The sequence below is a fragment of the Marmota marmota genome, unplaced genomic scaffold, assembly GCF_001458135.2.
Source record: "Marmota marmota marmota unplaced genomic scaffold, marMar, whole genome shotgun sequence".
NCBI classification, from domain to species: domain Eukaryota; kingdom Metazoa; phylum Chordata; class Mammalia; order Rodentia; family Sciuridae; genus Marmota; species Marmota marmota.
In genome coordinates, this window is record NW_026000075.1 from 2,247,951 (window position 1) to 2,272,253 (window position 24,303).

The window sequence follows — 24,303 nt, forward strand, 5'->3', positions numbered from 1 at the left end:
AGATACTATGGAAAGGGGGCTGAGGATCAGGCTCAGTGGTAAAGAACTTGCCTAGAAGAATGTGTGAGGTCCTCGAGTTCAAGCCTCAGCACCGCCAAAAAAAAAAAAAAAGAGATACTATAGAAAGGAAATTAATCCAGCACTAGTATGGCTTCCTAGAGGAGGTGCTGCCTGAGATAAGTCATAAAGTTCAAAGTAATTAACTAAGTGAAGAAGGGGGTAAAGGACCTCTCTCAATATTTTCCCAAAACAGGATGCTTTTCTTTTGCACTCAAAATTATGTAAGGTCACATGTGGGGGACATACTCCCTTAGCAAGCATATAAAAAATTACAAATTCCAGGAACACATATGAAACTGACACTGGAGCATTCACTTATAATTTTATGTATTCTGTTTCCTCCCAGGCATTAGGCAAAATCAGGATCACAGTAGGGTGTATGGCCACAGCAATGTAGTAGTCAGCACCTGTTACATGCATTAGCACAGCCTTTTTTTCCCATTCGTAAAGGGATCCTTCCCTAGCAGGTAAGGAAGTCAGATACATAGCCCCACTGTTCCTACCATATTGAAGAGCGTCTGACCCACTACAGGTCCTTTCAGAGTGTTGCTCCAGATACTAGGATATCACTAAGCATCCTGAACTGTTGGCAACATTCTTTACCACCATTTGTTAAATCCTGCCTAAATATAACAATAACATGGGATAACACAGACCTGACAAATGGAAAAAGAATTCTGAAGTCATTCTTTGGATTCCAGACGCACAATGCCTGATCCTCTTGCATCTTCCTAATACGCAGGATGACAATTCTTCTCTAGTTGTGCAGTGAAAGTTTTTAAATTTTCTATTAATGTAGCAAGTGGGGGAGGGGCGATAAAGAAAACACTAGTTTTATGTGGTAATCTCAGTTAAAACCAGTAACTTAACTCAACTTCTGTTTAAAAGAATGAAGTAAATCTCAGTATTCCAAAGTTTTGAGTCTTCCTGCTCTTCTTCAAGATAGTACAGAAATACGTTCAAGAAGAATGCAGATTTTGTGGCCTAGTGATATTGGAGGGGAATGTCGATTTTGTTTTTTTGTTTTCTGGCCCCTTGTTAATCTCTACAGTGTGGCTGATCTGACTGTTCCCTGGACTGCTGACCAGTTACAACTGGTCCAGTCTCACCATTCTATGGACACCCACTGCTGCTAAAGACTCAGCTGTGTTCTTGGCTGGAGCATTGGTCCGGTGAGTACAGGGTCACCTCTCCCTGATGAACTGAGCCCTGCCCCAGCTCTCATTAGTTCTCCCCTAAAGTGTCTGGAACTACCATTTGGCCTCTGGTTCGGGTATCCTCTCTGCAGTGTTTGTCTGTAGACTTGGTCCTCATCATGTAAAAGGATGATTCAGATAAGCCCATCATTGGCATCTTTAATTATCTTCCCCTCCCTCATAGGACACACACTTGAACTTCTGGATTCTCTCCTTACTACCTAGAATCTAAGGGAGACTATCTGTCTAAACTCAGACCCTCTCCATCCAACCATATTGTGCCACCGTGGTGGTTCTAACATAGCTATACAGGCTGCTAATGTACTCTCCCTACATACAGACTGCATTGTGAACTAGGACAGGGCTCCCTAGGCCTATGACCCACCCCACAAGGCTTCAGACACATCTGGTAGTAAGTTTTCCCACGGTGAGTCCACCAGGGTGAAAAAGAATGGCTTTCCCCTTATTGTTCTTTCTGTTTTGCAAAGACGTTCCATTCTAAAACTCTATGATCAAATAAAACAAAACCAACCTGATTAGGTCTCCCAGACTTGTCTCTTCTTTTGTTAAAGGAGAAGATAAGAGTTCATAAAATCCTTCCCTTGGCCAACCTAGTCTCACTTTCAAGGCGATTACCTTGCTGCTACTTAAAAATTCTGTCTTACTAATAATTATGAATCCTTTATTTCTCTTTATACTCTTACAGTTACAACCCTTATTTAATTCTCTCCTCTGCCTAAAGTTCACATCCCCAAAATGTAAGTGATATTAGTATATTTATTCTCCAAGTTATTTCTTCAATTAATGGCTCTCAAAACATGATTCTCCAAGTTAGTGGCATTGTTAGACATGCAGATTCCTGAACCTTACCATAGACTGAATGAATCAGAAAACTCCAGAAATGAGGTCCCCAGATCTGCATTTTAATGAGCCCTCTGAGTGATTCTGATGTATGCTAAAGTTTTACATAAAAGATTCTCCTTTAAAATGATCATAGTATATGCAACATGTCTTTTATATGTCTTGCCAACCTTGACGAAGTCACGATAACTTTTTAGAAATGTCACTCTGGGTAGCCTCAGTGCATTCTCCCAGAGAAGAAACAATCTGAAAATTAAGGAGGAATTTAAGGGATAGTCATCTATCCCTTGAGCGGCACAAGCATGAAGTACCTGGAGATTACAACAAGATCTAAAGCTCTCAAATTCTCCCACAGGGTTGGAGGTCCTTGATTCAACATCCGACATGGAAGAGTGGAGTCCCTACTTACAGACATCTCTGTGGCCTAAAGTTATTGTTAGCAGTTTTGACATCTTGTGCACATTTTTTTTTAACATCACCTCCTTCCCTACAGAATTAAGATTCTATTGGCTATTGAAACTTAAATATTATAAGAAAGAGTATTTACTTTCTGGCTAAAAATTCCCAAGACATGTACTATGCCCAGTTGGCTTGAGACATGTAACACCAAAAAGATTCACATAGGACCTCTACATATGCAATTTAAAAAAGAATCAAAGAATAAAAGGTATAATATGTATATGTAAAAATATCCACCTGATTCAAGGCCTCCTTTTTACTTTAGCCTCACAATAACTCTATGAGTTTATAAATCTAGGTTATAAACAACAGAAACCAAGTCTAGCTACCTGAAGCAGAAATATCAAATAGCATAATGATCTTGAATAAATTAAAGAATTGCAGGGAAGGTGAGAGAAGAGATATAGACGGTCTCTAACTTACAATGGTTCAACTTGTGATGTTTCAATTTTGCAAAGGTACAAAAGCAGCATTCAAACCATACTTTGAATTTTGTATTTTGATCCTTCTAGGGGCTGGTGATGATGTGTGGTGCAATACTTTCCTGCAATGTTGAGCAGTGACAGCTGTCTGTACTCAATGGTCAGCCACATACTCACAAGAATGAGCAACCAATACTCTACTGTGTACTGTGTTGATAAGTTATGATGTTTAATAGGTTAAATATATTAAATGCATTTTTTACATACAATTATTTTAATTTGCAATGGGTTTATCAGGATGTTACCACCACCACCACCACCACCACCACCACCCCCAATTAAGTCAAGATGTATCTGCATCTGTTTATCTGGGTAAAAACAGGAAAAAGGCAACTCCATGAATCCAAGTAGGAAGAACTGATGGGAATCACTACCAATAGGAAACAGAAATAAGAAATGTTATTTCACTTTTCTATAATTCCTTTGGGAAAGGAGGTCCTAAAGAGAAGTTCTGATAGGCTAGTTTGAGAGACATGGCCACCTCTTGACCAGAGAAATGCAGGATGCCTGAAATGGTGGCCTCATCAAGGGAGAAGAATAAATCCCCCAAAGGAAATCACCACAAAAACAAGAATTAATGTTGGATACACAAGAAATATCCATCACATCACAAAAAAAGGAAGTGTTAATGGAGAAATCTGAATCCCTAAGAAGCTGATGACCTAAAATCCTACACCCAGTGAGGTCAAAGTAAATATAAGTTTCTGACTTGTATATCATTCCTCTTCCCTTTTCACTATACTCATCTAATTTCTCCCTTTAACATCACACTGAGATAGTAAGCTATCTACTTAATAGTAAATATAAACATTCAATGTGTGTGGTGCTGGGGATTGAACCCTGGGCCTTGCATGTGCTAGGAAAGCATTCTACCACAGAGCTATGCCTTCAGCCCTGCACATTGACTTTCAAAAGTCCAAAGGGACCAGAAGGAGAAGAATGGCACTACTACTGCACTCTGTTTTCTTCATTTTTCCTCTATTGTTCTTACAGTGAGTGCTGTAATGCAATTAACTGAAATTGTCTTAGCTTTGCCATGGACTTGCCTTCAGAACTTGGATAGGTTAGTTAACATCCACAGACCTCAGTTTTCTCATTTGTAAAATGAACCGGTTAGATCAGATCTCTAAAATACCATTTCTAAGATCTTAAGCAATTAAAATAAAGATGAGATTTATTTATTTCTAAAGGCATTTTCTCTAATCTGTAAAGTCCTGAGGGCTGGCATTGTATCTTCTCGTTCATTGTAAATTTCCAGTACACGTGAAGTGATTCTCACTCACCCCAAAGGCCATCATTTTTAGAAAGAGTAATCAAATGAGAAGATTGGGCCTTGGCCAAAATCACAGAAAAGAGGGTACCTCTACTTTCTCAGTGCCCAGGTTTACATTCTTTCCTCTACCATCTCAAGCACATAAAAGGGATCTTGTAGGAAGATAATATTTAAACTAAATATTTATTAATGTTTGTCAGTGTAAAATAAAAAATATTTTAATAACAACACAAAAGTAACCTTATACCCACTTTCAATTTTTTAATTCACCAAACGATGTCAAAGAGAAGTATAAAATTTAAACTATAAATACATCTACCTTTTATGGCACTACGTTAATCTAGCCCTTTATGTGAAACAATGCTACTAATTCCCATTAAAGCTTCCCTGAATAAAAAGCTATTTTGTGGACACAGAAATCCACTTTTTCTAAATCTCATTTCTTTTTATCTTTGCCACCGCCATTCTGCTCTTTCTTTGTGCAAAAGAGTAAATCCTTTCAGAGCCAACAGGCTCAAATACCATAGCGACTGAGATTACCAATACTGACATCCAGCTGAATAAACCATAAGGAACATTTCTTCTCACCTTTCACCTCGAAATAATCACAGCAGTGGAAGTACAGGCTCCTTGGTAACAAATGATGGGGAAATCGTCCCTCATACTTTAGCCTTGAAATCGACTTTAATAATGGTGTGTAAAGTTACTCTTTTAAAAATAAGTTTTGCAACAACAAAAAAAAAGTTTTGCCAGAAACAATACCAAAATTAAAAAGAAAAACTTGCATTGACAATAAAAACTCCTATTTTTTGTACTCATTCTCAAATTCCTTAAATCTTCTCCACCTTTGTGTATTTATCAAATATTTTCACTTGTTATTGGTTTAATATTTTTAATACGTTGGATGTGAGCATCCTTTATTCTATTACTAACAAATTACTTGAGAGGCATAGATTAACTCATGATTTTTATGTCATAACCCATGGACCATGGACAGTATGCTACACACAGTTTATTAAATTACTTATAATAATTTAAAATTACTTGATAAATGCAAGGAAATATGTAGTCATAACCCAATGTTCTTCTGACAACAGAAACCTAAATCTAGTCAAAATTGTATCTCAAAAATTGTTTATTTTTTCCCGTTTCTTCCTGTTCCCATCTTCCTGTCAACAACTTCCATGATAAACATTCACCTCCTCTCTCACCTGTTAGATAATTCATCACTAAATCTCATAGTATTTACCTTGAAAGTGCCATTCTGTTTGTAGTTTGCCCCCACTTCTCTCTCCTGTGGAAGCTACTGTTAGCATTTCCACTTCTCAGACTCCTAATCCTTTTTCTCCCATTTCACTTGGCTTTACAGTGACCCACTGTTTTCCCAAAACATGGTGGTGATTATATGTCAGCCTCCAATTTACCATTTCAGATGTGCAGAAGCAATCCATTGGCAGAACGGTGCATCAGAATTGGAAGAAAACAGGCAAGAAACACTCCAATTTCTCCTCCTACCCACCAGCCGACCTCCTGCTATTATCTCCCATTGGCTGAGTCAGATGGAAGCCAAAAGGGATTCTGAGTGGTATAGACTATAAGGGCTAGACTATAAGGGCACAGAATACATCTGGGGTCGTAACGAAGGATAACTTACACATTTCTACCTACTCTTCATCTTCTACATACCCACTCAATCTGTGAGACTCAGCTCAAAAGTTACTTTCCCAGGCAGTTTCTCTTCTCTTCATTTATCCTATGTGTATCTGTGTATCACTCACAATATTTCATTGCAATTTGTCCCTATACTCATCCCTCCCCCACCAATTCTCAGTCTTTCCAAGGTTGTTACAATATCTTATATTGCATTCATTCACAGGGTCTTTGGCATATTATTGTGTGAGTGTGTGTGTGTGTGTGTGTGTGTGTTTTAAGTGAATGAATTGAGATGAATTGATAGGCAAACAGGGCATCCCCTAATACTTTTAATGGAAAGAAATAGCATTCACAATAGCCAATTGGTTCCATTCACTATGGAACCAACCTAGATGCCCTTCTACAGATGAATGGATAAAGAAAATGTGAAGATACACACACACACACACACACACACACACACAGAGAGAATATTACTCAGCCATATGAAGAATGAAATTCTGACATTTGTCCATAAATGGATGAAACTGGAGAATGTCATGCTAAGTGAAATAAGCCATTCCCAAAGAACCAAAGGCCAAATGTTTTCTCTGATATGCAGATGCTAATTCACAATAAAGGGTGGGGAATTAGGGAAGAATAGAAGTACTTTGGATTAGACAAAGGGGAATGAAAGGAAGGGAGGGGAATGGGAATAGGAAAGATGGAATGAATTGGACATTACTGTCCTATGTGCATATATGATTACACAACCAATATAATTCTACATCATGTACAACCAAAAGAATGAGAGTTATACTCCATATATGTATAATATGTCAAAATATATTCTACTCTCATATATAACTAATTAGAACAATTTTTTTTAAGTAAGTGCCATGTATTTGAATACAAAGACCTTTCATGATGCCAGAGTACACTTCCCCGTGTCTGTATTGTCCCACAGAAGTGCTGGGTAACACCACAAACCAATCAAGAAAGAGTTCTTCAATGAATTACTTAATGGATCAGCCAACTTCACACACACACACACACACACACACACACACACCAATAGACACACAGACTGTCCTAATGCTCCCTGAAGAGGATGAATCTCAAAGTTGCTCACCACATCTTGCACACACTAACATTTGCCTTTTTCATTCTGTAACATTAAGATATGTACTCTATATTCCATACTCACACAAGATGACTTCAACAATTCTGTCTGACTTAAAAATAAGGCAGTGTTGTCTTTGTTCACATAAATGTAATGTGTAATCTTCTCTCTAGAAAGTATTCTCACAATCTCTCCTAGATTTTTTGCCTGCATTTTTAATAAGGTAGCATAATTTACATGAAATGAAAATTGATCTGTTATGATCTGTTTGCACTTCTTTTGAGGAATATCTATTTTATTCACTTGTCTATCAACAACTAAAAAATATTTTTAAAAAAATATAGTTAGAAATAAATCTAGCCAAGAGTTGAAAAAAATGCTACAATAAAAAAATGTTGAAAAAAATAAATGTTGAAAAAGCAATTTAATGGCATGAGAAAATGCTTATTATAAAGTTTTAAGTGGGAAAAAAAGGATACTTCAAAATTGAATATAGTGTGACTCTAACCAGGTATAATAAAATATACTTTAAATGCACAAAATGTTTCTTATTGATAGGGATTATCTCTGGTAGTAGGAGTATTATTTTTATTCTTTTGCCTAACTTTTATGTTTATTATAATTTTTAAAAGAGCCATATTTATGTTTTTTAAATGAATTAATTTATTCTGTGATTCAATTTATAGTGCCTTGCTGTATTGCTGATGAGGAATTTATTCAAACAGAACTGTGAAGTCTGGTACGGTTTCATATTGTCATAGAATTAGGGTCCATTTACATCTCAATATTTATGAAACAATTTTTTTCTTCATTCAAAAGTAACAATAGAAAATAAATTTTTGAAACAAAGTATTTTGGGAGGTCTGGGTGTTTCTCAGTTCAGTCTTTCTAACCTGATAGAAGGGATATTGCTAAATTCTGGTTGCCTCTGGACTTCCTGTTTCATTTAAAGAGAGAAAAAAACAATCTAAGAAACATTCCTGAAGGTCCCAGGAGAGAGACATAGACCCATTAAAAGACAATGTTTACAGGAACAAGATTAGGATGCCTACTCTCACCACTCCTGTTAATATATTACTTGACATTTGAAACTTTAACCAGAGTAATTAAGTAAAAGAAAGAAAGAAAAAGGGATACAAATAGCAAAGGAAGAAGTCAAATTGCATTTGCAGAAAGTAGCAGGATACAAAATCAACCTACAAAAATCAATAGCTTTTCTATAAACTAGTAATGAATCTGCTAAAAAGGAAATCAGTAAAACAATTCCACTTACAATATTTAAAAAATATAGTTAGGGGGCTGGGATTGTGGCTCAGTGGTAGCATGCTTGCCTTGCATGCATGAGGCACTGGGTTCTATTCTCAGCACCACATACAAATAAATTTTTAAAAATAAAGGTCTATCAACAACTAAAAAATATTTTTTAAAAAATATAGTTAGAAATAAATCTAGCCAAGAGTTGAAAAAAAACACTACAAGAAAAAAAAATGTTGAAAAAAAAGACACCAGAAGACAGAAAAAACTTGCAAATTAATATTGTTATATGGCGATACTACCAAAAGTGACCTACAGATTGAATGCAATCCCCATCAAAATAACAATGATATTTTTCTCAATACTAGAAAACACTATTCTAAAATTTATATGGAAGAATAAAAGACCCAAAATTACTAGCACAATTCTGCATGAAAAAGGTAAATCTGGCCAGGCACTGTGGCACATGCCTATAATCCCAGAGGCTTGGCAGGAAGATCAAGAGCTCAAAGCCAGCCTCAGCAACAGTGAGGTGCTAAGCAACTCAGTAAGTCTCTGTCTCTAAATAAAATACAAACTGGGGCTGGGAATGTTGCGCAGTGGTCAAGTGCCCTTGAGTTCAATTCCAAGTACCCAAAAAAGTGGGGGTGGGGGGATAAATCTGAAGGTATCATTAATACCCAACTTCAAATTATACCACAGAGCTATAATAACAAAAGTAGCTTGGGATTGGCATAAAAAAAGACAGAGACCAATATGGGGGGTGGATGGGGAAGGGACACAATATAACTCATACAACTGCACTCATCTTATTCTTAACAAAGATAACAAAAACTTAAGTTGGAGAAAAGACATCCTCTTTAACAAATGGTGCTGGGAAATAAATTCATACATAAAAGTTTAAAAACAGATCCCTCTCTCTCACATACATAAAAGTTAACTCAAAATGAATCAAAGACCTAAGAAACTGATCAGAAACTTCACAACTGCTAGAACATTTTAACATAAAGTCATAGGACACCAACTTTCTCAATAAGATGCATAGAGCTCAAGAAATATTACCAATAATCAATATATGGATGGCATCAAACTAAAAAGCTTATATAAAGAAAAGGATACAATTTACAACATAAAGGGAGAACCTATAGAATGGGAGAAAAGTCTTTGCACGCTATTCTTCCAAAAGAGAATTAGTGTCTAAATATATACATTACTCAAATAACTCAACACCAAAAAAAAAACCCACAAATAACCCATTCAATAAATGGCAAGTGAATGCTCCTCAAAAGAAGTACAAATGACCAAAAATTATGTGAAAAAATGTTCAACTTCTCTAGCCATCAGAGAAGTGCAAATAAAAACTATATAGAGATTTTATCTCACTTTGGTTAGATAAAATCAATCATCAAGAATACAAATAACAATAAATGCTGGTGAGAATGTGGGGACAAATGAACACTTATACACCATTGGTACATAAATTTGTACTGATTAGGAAATCAGTATGGAGATTTCTCAAAAGACTAACTAAGATTAGAACCACAGTTTAGTCCAATTACATCACTCCCTGGTATTTACCCCCCAAAATTAAAGTCACCAATCCCATACAGATACATACATACTCACATTTATAGCAGTACAATTCACAATAGCCACGTTATGAAACCTAACGAGGTGTCTACCAAAAGACGAATGGATAAAGAAATTGTTTACACACACACACACACACACACACACACAAAATGGAGTTTTCATCCCTAAAGACTGAAATTCTGAAATTATGTATTTGCAGGAAAATGGATGGAACTGCAGAGCATCATGTTAAGCAAAATAAGCTAGAATCAGAAAGTGAAGGGTCATAGGTTTTCTTTTTATGTGGATGTTAGAAAAAAGGAAAGGAAGTGATCTCATGAAAACAGAGGGGAGAAAAATAGAGTAGAAGAGGATTGGGAGAGGGAAAAAGAGAGGGCAAAGGGAGCTACCAGGGAATGAAATTAATCTAAGTATGTTAAGTGCATATATGAATATGCCACAATGAAACCCACTATCCTGTATAATGAATATATGCACCAATTTTTTAAAAAGATAGAGATTAACTTTATAAAATGCCTCCCCTCCCTAACATATTGTTGCCATATCAATAGGGTTACAGAATAATAGCAGCAGATTACAATGGAAAGACTTGCAAGACACAGACTCTTAATAAGTTCTTCAGGAAACCCAAAGCCAACGTGGGAAACAAAACAAGGATACTGGGCCTGGGGTTGTAGCTCAGTGGTAAGTGCTTGCCTAGCATGTATGAGGCCCTGGGTTTGTTCCCCAGCAACACATAAAACTAAATAAACAAAATAAAGGCACTGTGCCTATCTACAACTAAAAATATTTTTAAAATGGAAACCAGAGGAAACTGAAAGCATACATAGCTCTAACAAACATTAGACCCAGCCACAATCCTTGCCAAATTAAATTAAAAAAAAAAAACTCACACTGAAGGCTTAGTTACACATCTTTCTATTATTCAATATGTCATTCCAGCTTTCTAAAGAGATGAAGAAAGTACTTTGGTCATTGTCAGAGATTCAGCTATGTAAAGAGTTCTAATGGAAAAAGTAGACAAAATGCAAAAATGTGCATATTAAATAGATGAAAACTGTAAGGATGTATCAAAGGGCATGCTTATAAAACAAACAGAAAAATGACAATTATGGGCTGGGGCTGTAGCTCAGTGGCAAAGCACTTGCCTCACATGTGTGAGGCACTGCGTTTGCTCCTCAGCACCACATAAAAATAAACAAATAAAATAAAGGCATGCTGTCCATCTACCACTACAAATATTTTTTTAAAAAAGAAAAGGACATTTATAAACCATAAAAGCTTATTTTTATGTGTGAAAAGGCTACATACTGTATAAATCCCATTACATTAAAGTCTGGGAAAGGCAAATTATAGAGTCAGTAAAAAGATCAGTGGTCAACTAGGGCTTAGTGGGAGTGAAAAAAGTAGAACAGGTGATTTTTAGCCCAGAAGATTTTCAGATCAATGAAAAGTGTTCTGTATGACAATGTAACAGTAGATACCTGGCATTATATATGCTTACCATAACCTGTGGAATGTCACAGAACAAAATGTGAACCTTAATGTATTTGAGCAAAAAGATCATTTAGGAAAATGGGGGTTTCCATAAAGGAATGCTGATTGTGACAAAAAAAAATCTAATTATTACTACAAATGTATGAAAGGAAGGGAGCAGGGAGAAAAGGTGGTAAATCCCTTTGGAAATGAGTCTGTTAAGCCTAAAAGCAAAAAATACATATATATATATATATNATATATATATATATATATATGAAAAGAACTATATGTTGCCATTGTACTCTAGTTAATAAAGTTATTTCCCATGGGATATGAATTAATTCTGATACTATGTGTGTGTGTGTGTGTGTGTGTGTGTGTGTATATATATATATATATAATGAATAAACAAATGATGTAGATAATGGCAGACAGGTTTCTGCTCTTAGAGTGGGAAATTAAATAAGAGGAGTAGATAAGAATGATCAATAATTATAATGGATTATAATTGGAGTATCAGTATGAATTCTAGCTTAAAATAAATGCAAAAATAAATATTCATAGGTAATGTACATGCGAGGCTATTATATAAGCATGTATTTCCTTGCTCTCAGTTGAAAGAAGCTAAAAGAAGCAATGCCAGTAGCATGAGCACAATGAGTTGATCTTGCCTTCTAATAGTCTCCATTTAAAGTATCCAGGGCTTCTTGAAGAAATGGCTGATCCAAGGACTGTGTTACTCAGCTTTACATTGCTGTGACCAAACAACCTGACAAGAAGAACTTAAAGGAGAAAAATGTTATTTTGAGCTCAGTTTCAGAGGTTCTGTCCATTGTTGGCTGACTCCATTGGTATGAGCCCAGGATGAGGCAGAACATCATGGCAGAAGGGTGTGTGGAGGAAAACTGCTCAGCTCATGGAAGTTCGGAAGCAGAGAGAAAGCAAGCGAGGAGCCAGGGACAAAATATAAACCCCAAAGACAGCTTCCAGTGATCTACCTCCTCCAGCCTTGCCCCACCTACCTACAGTTACCAAGTAGTCTATTATTATTATTATTATTATTATTATTATTAACTATTAATCAGTTAACTGGATTTATCCACTGATTAGGTAACAGTTCTCATTATCTAATCATTTCACCTTTGAACATCCTACATTGCCACATGAGCTTTTGGAGGGAATTCTTATATCCAAACCATAACAAGAATTAAGGCAGGAAACATAGGACAAGCTTGGAGCATCCTACAAAGCCTGAAAATAATGAATAAATAAGCCTATACTGATGGGAAAATGCCATTCATATAAATAGGAAAGATGAGACAAATCTGTTCCTTAAGTGTGGCCTGCACATGGTTACTTCCCTCCAAAGAGTGCCGTATGGAAAATGGGAAGCAAAGAGGAACTTTACAGTGAAGAAATCAGATAAACACCACCTCAACCAGGTAATAAAGGTCAACATCAACAGTGACAGGTCATACAGACAGCATGTACCCTGGATACACGCTGTGATGAAAATGGCACTTCATCTCTCTGATCTACCTTCCAAAAATTCATAACCCCATGAGAAAACAATAAGGAAAGTCCAATAGAAGGTGAGCTATAAAATGCCTGATCAGATCCTCAAAACCCCAAGGTTATTATTAAGCTGAACAATGGCCACCTGAAGATGTCAGGACCTAATTCTTGGAATTTGTAAATGTTACCTTAGTGGGTCAAAAAAATCTCTTATCTTGAGATAAAAAAAAAAAAAAAAACTACCTCAGATTATCTGGGTGGGCCCTAAAGGCCAGCACAAGTGTCTTTATATAATACAGGAAGAAGGAGATTTGAAACAGAGATGTACACAAGAGAAGGCAAACCAGAGAGAGAGGCAGAGATTGAAGTAATGTGGATACAGCCCAGGAATGCCAGGGAAGCCACCAGAAGCTGGAAGGGACCAGAACTGTCCCCACTTAGAGCTCCTGTGTGTCATCTTGCAGGATTTCAGCCTCCTAGGCTTTTCCAGAATTGCGACAGAACAAATTTCTATTCTCCTGAGCTAAAAAGTTTGTGGTAATTTGTCACAAAAGCCACAGGAAACAAATATACTCATTAAAATTTTTTAAAAAGTCAGACAAACTGTCACAACCAAGAAGAATCTGAGAAATGAAAACTAAATGTAATGTGATGTCCTGGGTGAAAAAAAGTATATAAGACAAAATCTGAAGAAACATGAATAAAGTGTGGACTTCGTTTAATAATGCTGCATCAATACTTGTCATTGATCTTAACAAATATACTATATTAATGTGAGACATTAATAATAAGGGAAACCAGGTATGGGATGTATGAGAACTACATGTAATAGCTCTTTAATTTTTTCTGTAAATAAAAAACTATTCTTAAAAGACAAAGTCTTTCCAACAACTAAAAAAAATAGTAAAATTTTAAAGTAAAAAAATATATAAGGTCTTTTAAAATGTAAGCATTTATTAATAAATAAAACTCTACAAACAAAGCCTATATGATTATAATAAATCCTGGTTATGAGGGTTGAAAGATGGGGCTTGTGTAGCTAGGAAACAGTTCAATGTTAATATTTTTCCATAGGAAATTATGTTTTGGTATGTTTGTATAAAAATTTAAGACAAAGAAAAGAAATAGTAAAAAAAATCAAGCCAGTAGAAGAGAAAAAGGAGCAGAAAAATAATATAAGAAAAATCAGGATAAGAAATATGTATGTGATAAAATATGATAAAATACAAGATAAGACAGTGAGAATAAGATCAAAAAAAGCAAATGAAAGTTATAGGTTTAGTTTCCACCAACATGTTTTTTACAATAAACAACAGAGAAAGATTAAAAACAAAGCATAGATACACATATGCCAAGAAAATCACAATAAAATAAAGTATGCATGGCATTATTATCATCATAGAAAGTAGCATTCAAGTCAAAAAGCATGAAATGGGACAGGGAGGGATTTATAATGATATAAGCTGTAATTCCCCAAAGCAGAAAACTATAGTCATGAACCCTCATGCCTAGATAGCACACCATCAAACTAAAAGAAAAAGCTATTAGAAAAGATGTGGATTTATCAAAGTCAAAATTATAATAGAAAACCTTGACTCTTCTCTGTCAGCGAAGGACAGGCTAAGCAGACAAAAACTAAAGACGTTTACAGAGAATTTGAATAAGACTATTACCAAATTTATTTTATTAATGTGTGAAGAATAAATGCCAAGTATACAGAGAATATCTTTCTTTTCAAGCAACTCTGAAACACTACAAAATAATTGTCTATATGTTGATACAATTACACTCTCAAAAAACTCCTCAAAGTCAAAATTTATAAGCCACATTAAATATGATCACAATAGTCTAAATTCACAACAAAAGTAGAATGTTCTAAAAGACTCTAAAACTAGTTTACTTACAAATAAACAAGTATAAGAACTGTATTGTAAAATTTATGAAATGCATTCAAAGTGGTGCTTAGAAGAAAATGCCAAATCTTGAATACACATGTCAGGAAACAACTGAAAATAAACTAAACATTTAACTAAGAAGCCAGGGAGGGGAAAGGCAACAAAATAAACCTAAAGGTAATTTTAAAAGAAATTTTATTAATAAGCAAAAATTTATGAAATAAAAGATGAACAAAAATGACAAAACTAAAAATAAAAAAGAAGCTAGTTCTTTGGAAAGACTACTAAAATAGATCTATATACAACAAGTTTAACCAAGAAAGAAAGAAAAGACATAAATAATAATATTTGTATTACAAGAGAGTAGTATGTGCAACACTTTAACTAATACTAAAAGAAAGGATTGTTACATGAAAAAATTAAAATTACCAAAGTGAAAAAAGTGACAAGACATCTGAAAATTTATACCAATAACCACAGGGGGGAAAAAATAAAATAAAATGTGGTTAGAATCTTCTTCCCCCAAAGACTTTATGCCCAGATAATTTTTTCACATGAAAGATCTACCAAAACTTCCAAGAATGAGTTCTTTGAACTTAAACTTTGCCAACATATAGAGTATTTTTCAGAAGATAAAATAACATAAAATGCTAATGTTTTCTCATTTGATCTCAAAACAAGACAGAGATGCCCACTATCCACAGCCATTACTCTGGTGACCCTAGCCTGTAAGATCAGTCAGGGCAAAGAAAACAGGGCACAAATATCAGAGACAAGACTACTTGAAGAAACATGATTATTTAATCAAGATAACCTAAAATTCCAAAACAAAAATTCAACAGAAAGAATATTAGAAGTAATAAGACAGTACTATCTAGATTTTGGATATAAACCAAAATTAACAACTTTTCTGTATTCCAGCCATAACAAACAAATAATATCATTTTACAAATCCAATTTATAAAGCAAAGATGTGATTTTAAAAAAATCTATTCTTTGCATAAAGAAAGTAATAACATTTTGTTGAGTAAGAAAAAGAAGACCTCCAAAGTGGAAAAATATGTTACTTAATGGCAATATCACAAGGATATCAATACTTCCCTTAGTTAATTTAACAATTCAATGTAAGTATAATCAAAATATTACTGACATTAACATATTTGGAAAGCCTCTTAAGTTCAAAAGATTTTCCAAAAAAAATGTGGAATTGTCAATTAAGTCATTAAAAAATAAGTGAATCTAGTCCTACACATTTAAAATATTCCTTAAAGTTACAATTTAAAAATAACTTGTAGTGTTTTTTAACAATGTATCCTGGTACCAAAATTGAAAATTAGCCTAGTAAAGAAATAGAACCCAGAAACAAAACTAGGGATATGCAGGAACACAAAGGAGGTACTTCAAATCTGTGAGGAAATGATGAACCACTCATTAAAAACACTCTCACAATTAAATGAAAGAATATTCCAGGTGAACACTGTTAAGTCATCCTCACTGGTGTAGCTTAAGCAACTGGGCACACCAATTATGCTTGTTTCCACATTAAGCAGATGTTAATCTGCAATGTATCGTTTGAATGAAAGAATCAGGAATAGTTTTATAGTTGTCAATTGATATTAGGCACAAAACCATTACAGTTTTCAAAATAGCATTAAACTTTGCTTTTATAAGCAAGATCTAGCAATTGAGTCATTTACAGAGCTAATGAGCTAATTTGGGGTCACTGTATGCAGAAGACAGCTTTTTCACTTGGGCAAAAATAGGCAGCCTGAGAAAATGAGAAAACTGAGCCCTGGCCTCATGCCTTGATAGCTAGAAGTAACATTCTTTATCTGTGGTGTCCTGTAACACCCTGAGATTTGTGCTTCTTTTTCAGCCTTCCAAATGGGAGCTCTGATTCAGAAGATCCTACCTTCCAGTTTCTAAAGCCAACCACATATATTCTACAAAAGGATGAAAACTATGAGGGTATCTTCCCCTGAGACCCAGGGCTGAGAAAGTAGAGACAAGAGCTGCTTTATTACCTACACTAGTTGATTTAAGATTTCTGGGTTCTTACTCTAGTATGTTGACACTAGTTCATAATGATAGGACAGCAGATGACCTACTGGCATTGCTGAAATTATGAGACCTTCTTGTGGGCCCAAAATTCAGAGGAAGACTTAGCTATTATTTGATCACCATAAGTCCAAGCTCAAATCTCCTGAGCTCAATTAAAATACAATGGATCACCAGGATCCTGAAACAGAAGAATACTGATAAAACTCATAGGCATCTTAGAAAAGTCAACACAGAGAAAACAATTATCCAGTATCTCCATAGTGCACCTGCTAACTTCAAAAAATGGTCTGTTCTACTTAAGCTCTGACTGAATATTGCATCCATCAAACCAGAGACAGCCTCTCCATCCCTTTGGATAAAACACATAGAATATATAGCACAAGCTCCAAGTATTTCATTCCACATGCCGAAATTATGTTCCTCAAGTTGTAACTTGGAACAACCAGTGAGGCTGAGAGCTCTATGCAAGTATTAAGATTCTGATTCAAGACAGTAACTAAGCTGGTACAAAAGTTAAAAATATGGAGACCAGCAGAGTCTGCAGATGAGGATCTCAAGACAATGCACAGCTACAACTACTAAAGGAAATGCACCCTGGACCAAAGAGGTAGGTCCTTATCTAAAGAAATCTAAAGTTTTCACTTATTTCTCTGTGAAACCAGGCTAGAAATAGACATTTAGAATCTAGGAGTAGTTCATTGTCTGTTATAACTTTAGTTACACAGGTACCTTACACAACTTGTTTCATAGCATCATTTCAGCCTTTCTCAATCATATCTAGTATCATTATTTTTTTAAAATCTCAATTTAAGGTCATGTGTAAAAGATATGTATATACTATATATATCATATGTACTATACATATACCATATTATATATTAGTTGATTTATAATATATAGTATATAGTATATGTGTATATTATATATATTTATAGTATGTAAATACTATATAATATATATATTTGAAGTTAGCAAATGCACATATCTTTTACACATGTATAGTATATATATATATATATATATATATATATATATATATACACACTATACATACAATATATATCATATTATATATATTATATATAGTATGCATATATTATATGTTTAGTATACTACATATAATATATATAGTAGATTAAAGTGACAGTTGGGTGACTTTGAAGCTTAGTTGCACAAAGCAAATAAGCAGCTCATTTTATTCTTCCTGAAGAAGATGTATCCCTATCTGGATGTGACACGTAGCTTATATTATTACCACAATTACTTTATCTTCAACTAGAAAACAAAAAGTTTCCCCACCTGCCAAATAAAAAATTCAATTACCTTCCTTAACTACCTTGGACTGTATCAACCATATTGACCTTTTCTAAGCCTACAGGCTAAACCAAAAAACTAAATTTCATATAAATAATTTCTCCTTCTCAGCCTTTGTCTTACTCAAATCCACTCAGCAAAAGATTATTCTGGATTCTGAGTAAGCCCAGAGTTTCTTCTCAATATCTCCTACTTGAAGTGCGATCCATCACACTGGAGAAGGACTGTCAGTCACACTAGAAAGTGATCTGTCACTTCCCAGTCAGGGTTGTTACTCAAACGTCAAGTCAATGTAGAAAATGGTGCCTAATCTTTGGACTGTCATAAATCTCTCTCTTTTTAAAACTTTTTGAAGACTCTTAGTGAAGCTTAATAATGTCAAATCCACACCAGGAAAATTAATATCTGAAATAAAATGTCACTAAATCCTAAAACCATGTCAAACCCTACCTTGGTCTATCATCTTGACATTGTATGTCATTTTCAGTCATGAACTCTAAAGCATCTATGTACCTGAAATAAGAGGAGATCAGATCAAATGAGAATATAAGAAAAAAGGCCTTTAGTGATCATGCTAGATCTGATCTGAGTCATTCCAGGTCAGCTGTCTTTTGTCTACCTCTAGGGATCCAAAAACATCATTGGGAGAAACATTTTCTAAAGAGAGATTAATTCTGGTGTTTAGATTCCCGCTCAGAAAGGATCCTCTGGTCTGTTTGCCTCTGGTCCAACCTCTGCAGATGAATTCTTTTTCACTGAAGAGAGTGTCATATTTAAAGACCCATATTTATCAGACCCATAAGAAGTGTCAGACACTGTAAAAGATAGTTTGCTTTCATTAGCTCCAATCTTCATAATTAATAACATGGCAAAATAGGTATAATTAATTCCATTTTAAGATGAAGCAACTAAAAGCTCAAAGATACTAAATAACTTACTCAAGATCACAGAAGCAAGAAATTACTGAATTGAGATTTAAACCTAGCATTGCCTGACTTCAAAGTACACGCTCTTTCCACTGCATTGCACCTGATCCATCTTCTCTGCTCACACATTTGCATTTGGGGCATATTTTGAATTGCATTGAGTCTCTTAGATGAATGTAGAGTCCACAAACCCTCAAATACCTGTAAATGTAATCCTATTTGGATTTAGGGTCTTTGCAGATGACCAAGTGAGGATGAGGCCCTTAGTTTGGCTCCTAATCCAATATGTCTGTGCTCTTATAAATATTTGGATACAGAGACAAATTATGCATAGAGGAAAGACAATTGAAAGAAAACACAGAGAGAAACCACCATCTACAAACCAAGGAATGCCATAGGCTACCAGAAGCTGGGAGAGAGGCAGGACACAGATTCTCTCTCAGTGCCCTCGAGGGAGCCATGGCCAACACCTTGATTTCTGACATCTAGCCTCCAGAACTGTGATGCAATAAATTTCTGTTGTCTCAGCTACTCAGTTAATTGTATTTTGTTATAATAGCCCTGGGAAATAAATACAAAGACTTCCCTCTTCTCCTTCCACTCCCTGACTCATCCTCAATCATATGTTTAATTTCTCTAGGCCTCCATTTTTAATATAACTAATGCTCTTAGAATCTTCTGAGATCTCTGCATTTCTTATTCTTTACTTTTGTTCCCTCCAAAAATTTTTGTGTCTCTGCACTTCTGTATTTTTTCCAACCACAGCACAATTCCACATCTTAACCTTATAGTGTCATTTCTTCCTCTCCCAAATATATTCCTTGCATTCCATGTCTGAAGCAGGACATTGCTCATGGTAAGTATGCAAATATATATGTTTGCACTCAAGACACTTGTGGCATATAACTGTTGTAACTCTTTTAGGAAGAAATTTAGCAATATGTATTAAGAGTTAAAGAGCCCCATACTCTTTGAGAATTCCCACCTTTAAAAGTTTGGTTGGGTAAATAACAAAGGAAAAGTCATTTGTATTGCAATGTTATCTAAGAGTGAAAATCGGAAAATAAATATAAAACATTAAACGGTGAAGAATGATAAAATATGTCAAGATAACTACATCCATTTAAATAACATGAATTCATGAAAAAGAATATTGAGGAAGTATGCACAAGGAAATGAGAAAATATTTTGTATGTGAGATGAAAAGTATTAAATAAAATTGGAAATATAAGTACAAGTGTGAAACATAAGTACTCAAGAAGAGATGAAAATATGCAAAATTAAAATACGCAGAATATTTGTAATTTTTTGTTATTTTTTAAAAGTCAAGAAAACATCTGTTTAACTTCCAGATACATCCCTTGTTCATTCAGAAGTATTGGATCATGATTTCTACTGCAGAACAATCCAGATGTACTTTGCATTTCACATAATTAATATCTTGAAGCAGTATATCCATGAGGATGAAATCTGATGGTAGTCTGACAAATCAAAGACAAGTTCAATGGCACTGAAATTGGGATTTTTCAACCCCTTCCCTCATTGATGGCTCTGAGCATGCTGTTTATTTCTGAACTAAAACAACAGGAAGAACATGAATCTAAAATGAAAAAAATAGTCAAATTCTGCAAATAGATGCCACAGCTGCAAATCAAAGGGCAGTCTTAATATAAACACAGGGCAGAAGGGCCTGATTCCACATCAGTCATCTCAATCCCACCTGAACAACCACAAATTGGAAGCTTCTCTGAGTCTGCATGCGAGAGGGATGGTGGCTGTCATCTGTGCTACATTCATTCTCTTGCAGACTTCCAGGAAGTACCAATGTTTCTAGAAAATTGGACTCACTGAGCTGTTCTCGCTGCTCTACTCAATTATTTTTACACAATACTTCCCATGTCTAAGATTACTCTTGCCATTTCTGCAGGGGCAGCTCAAACACTTGTCAGTTCATGATGAGAATATTCTAAGAGTCTTTAACTCCTCACGCAGTTGTTAAGACTCCATGACACCACCAGATTATGAGTGTATATATAAATTTATATGTGTGTGTGTATGCGTGCATGTATTTATATAATTCGTCATCGAATTCATCGAAAGTCACCTGGTTGCTATGCTAATCACTGGAAATTCAGTGTTGAACAAACCCTACCCTTAAAGAGCTCACAATTTGTGGAAAACAAGTATGAATAACCATACCAAAAAATGAACAATTTTAACTGTGAAAAAAGCTACAAAACCAAGGCACATAATGCTACATATAGGAGAGGAAGGCAGGAAAGACTTGCCTAAAGAAATGGGGACCCATTGAAGATCCAAAGAAAGACTAGGATTTAAAGGAGTGAAAGTTCAACATCCCTGGGGTTACCATGCGTTTTAGTCAGCTTTTTAGCTGCTGTGATTACAGGACCAGAGCAGCACAATTGTAGAGGAGGAAGAGCTTATTAAGGGGCTCGAGAATTCAGAGTTCTTAGTCCATAGAAGACCAGCTTCATTTCTCAGGGCTTGGGGTGAGGCTCGACATCATGGCAGGAGGGGGTGGCAGAGGGAAACAGCTCACATCATGGTGATCAGGAAGCAGAGAGAGAGACTCCACTCCCAGATACAAATATATACCCAAAGCCATGCCCCAATTCCCACCTCCTCCACCCACACCCTACCACTTCAGTTACCACTCAGTTAATCTCTATCAGGGGATTCAATCACTGATTGGGTTAAAACTCTTAAACCCAATTATTTCTCCTCAGAACCTTTTTGCATTGCCTCACACATAAGCTTTTGGGGGACACCTCACATCCAAACCATAACACTATGTGAAGGTCTTTTTAAGAATTTGACCCTACCTTAATAGCAATAAGAATTTGCTTAAGCATTTTAAATCAGAAGGAGCATGATCATATTTGCCTACGGAAAATATCTCTTTGTTTGCTTAGTTGGAATTACTCTGGAAGAGGATTTACAAAATGACCAGTTCAAAAGTGGTTGCAGAGATTTTGGGGTGGGTTCTGTGCAGCAGCATTGACCAGTAAAGAAATGCAAAAATTGACTGATTTGAGAGTAATATAGATGACAAAGATCAACAAAACCTGATGACACATTGAATATGGTGAATAAGAAAATATATTAAGACTGACTCTTGTATTTCCAGTTTATGTGCTTTAGCTGGGTAATGAAGTCATACACTGAAATTTGCGAAATTAAAGAGGATTGAGTCTTGGTTAGAAATCACAAAATCTATGGGGAACATATCAACTGTGAAGTAAATTTGGATCAGCCAAGTAAAGATGTCAAGGAGACCATTGAAGACATGAATCTGAAGTCCAAAGGAGAGATCTGGGCTGGAGATAGAAACTTATGAGACCTGGAAGTTACTCCTCTTCACTCTTCATTCAATTCTTTCAATTCAGACATTCTGGAATTCCTTCAGTGTGCCAGGCGCTGTGGTATAAACAGCAGAGGAAGAAATAAGATGCTATCACTTCCCTTAAATAACAATGTCTGCCTCTTTTCTAAGAGCAAAAGGCAAAAAATATTTTATATTGGTACGATTCCAGCTACTTTGCAATCTATCCCCAATTTATTTCATCACTGTTATGGGTAAACACTTTTGATGCTATCATAAAATATCTGAGATAAAGAAATTAAAAGGAGGAAATGTACATTTTTTGACCATGATTTCAGAGGTCACTTGGTAATGTGGCTGTGGGCCTGTGGTATGGCAGAACATCATGGAGAGGGGTATGTGATAGAGCAAAGCTACTTCTCTTATGGCAGCTGGAAAGCAGAGAGAGAGAGAGAGAGAGAGAGAGAGAGAGAGAGAGAGGAAGGGCATGGGGTTCAGTAGTGCTAATAGTGCCTCAGGCTGGTGACCAAACCCCAAATGAGCCTTTGGGAGATATTTAATATCCAACCATAATAACACTCAAGGTCCAAAATTCTCCAGGAAAGTCAAACAGATCTACCTACTATCCTTCAAACCTGAATGGTGCATTCTTGACTCATACCCTATTACCCTTCCACTACCTCCTAGCTCAGGATGCAACTCCTTTTTTCCCTTCACCTATGACAAATTATTTAGAAGGTGGGGCACTTTAGGTCCTTCCTCCTCACAAAATCTTCCCAAGAGCTGAATGTGAAGATGACTTAATTTCCTTCCAGTATAAAATTCACAAATACATTTTCAATAGGAACCCCATTCCCAAATAACTGAATATTTTTGACAAGGACAAGATATCTTAGCAGCTAGCCTCACAAGAGGGTAGATGCTGTCTGTCACATGTGATATTAAGCCAATTGGAAAAATGGGAATAAAAGCCTACCTCTAAAATAAGCTCACTCCTTTGCTTTCTCTATTCTTTATCTAGTCCCTGTCTTCACTGTCATAATTTTCAGAACACAAAATTTTCCATTTCATTTCTCTAGTTCTCCCTCTTTGGGGAGGGCATCTAAAAGAATACATTATTTTAAATATTTTTTAACATTTTAAAAAACAATGTCATCATATAAAACTCCATTTGAGGTTCCAGATTTTGATATAAAATCCACATAGTATTTATCAACATTAATTTTTATGATTCTTTATAACTATAGGCCAAATGGAAAATAAAGAGCAATATATGCTTGACCTTGTTACAAACTGTGCAACATCAATTAGAAACTCCAAATTGGCTGACAAAACTCCATAAAATGGGAAGCCTTGGCAATTTACAAATGAACATTCCCACAGTAAATAAAACACAGTCAAATACAAACTGTACTCCCACAGTTATAGAAGAGAACTCCACAATAGAATGACAAGCTAATAGCATGGCTTTGCCCTCCAGAAAAACCTTCACACCACAGTCCTTTTCAAATAGAATTCTACCAGTTTAACACAAAGGGAAATCATCCCATTCACCCTTAAAATTTACTTACCAATTTAACAATACATAGATAATTTAATAATCTAGCCACTCCATAACATACAAAAGAAAAAAGTTAAATATATTTATGTCTAAAAAAAAATCTAGAACTTTAGGAGTTAAGAAATCAGTTAATTCTCCTCAGAGGAGTTCATCCCCCCCCAAAAAAAAAAAATTAGGAAGGGCCTCTTAGATTATTTTTCAGAGAACAAAAAAATCTTTCCAAGGGGATGCATAGTCCCCTACGGCACAAGGAAGCATTGGGAAACTTTTAAATGG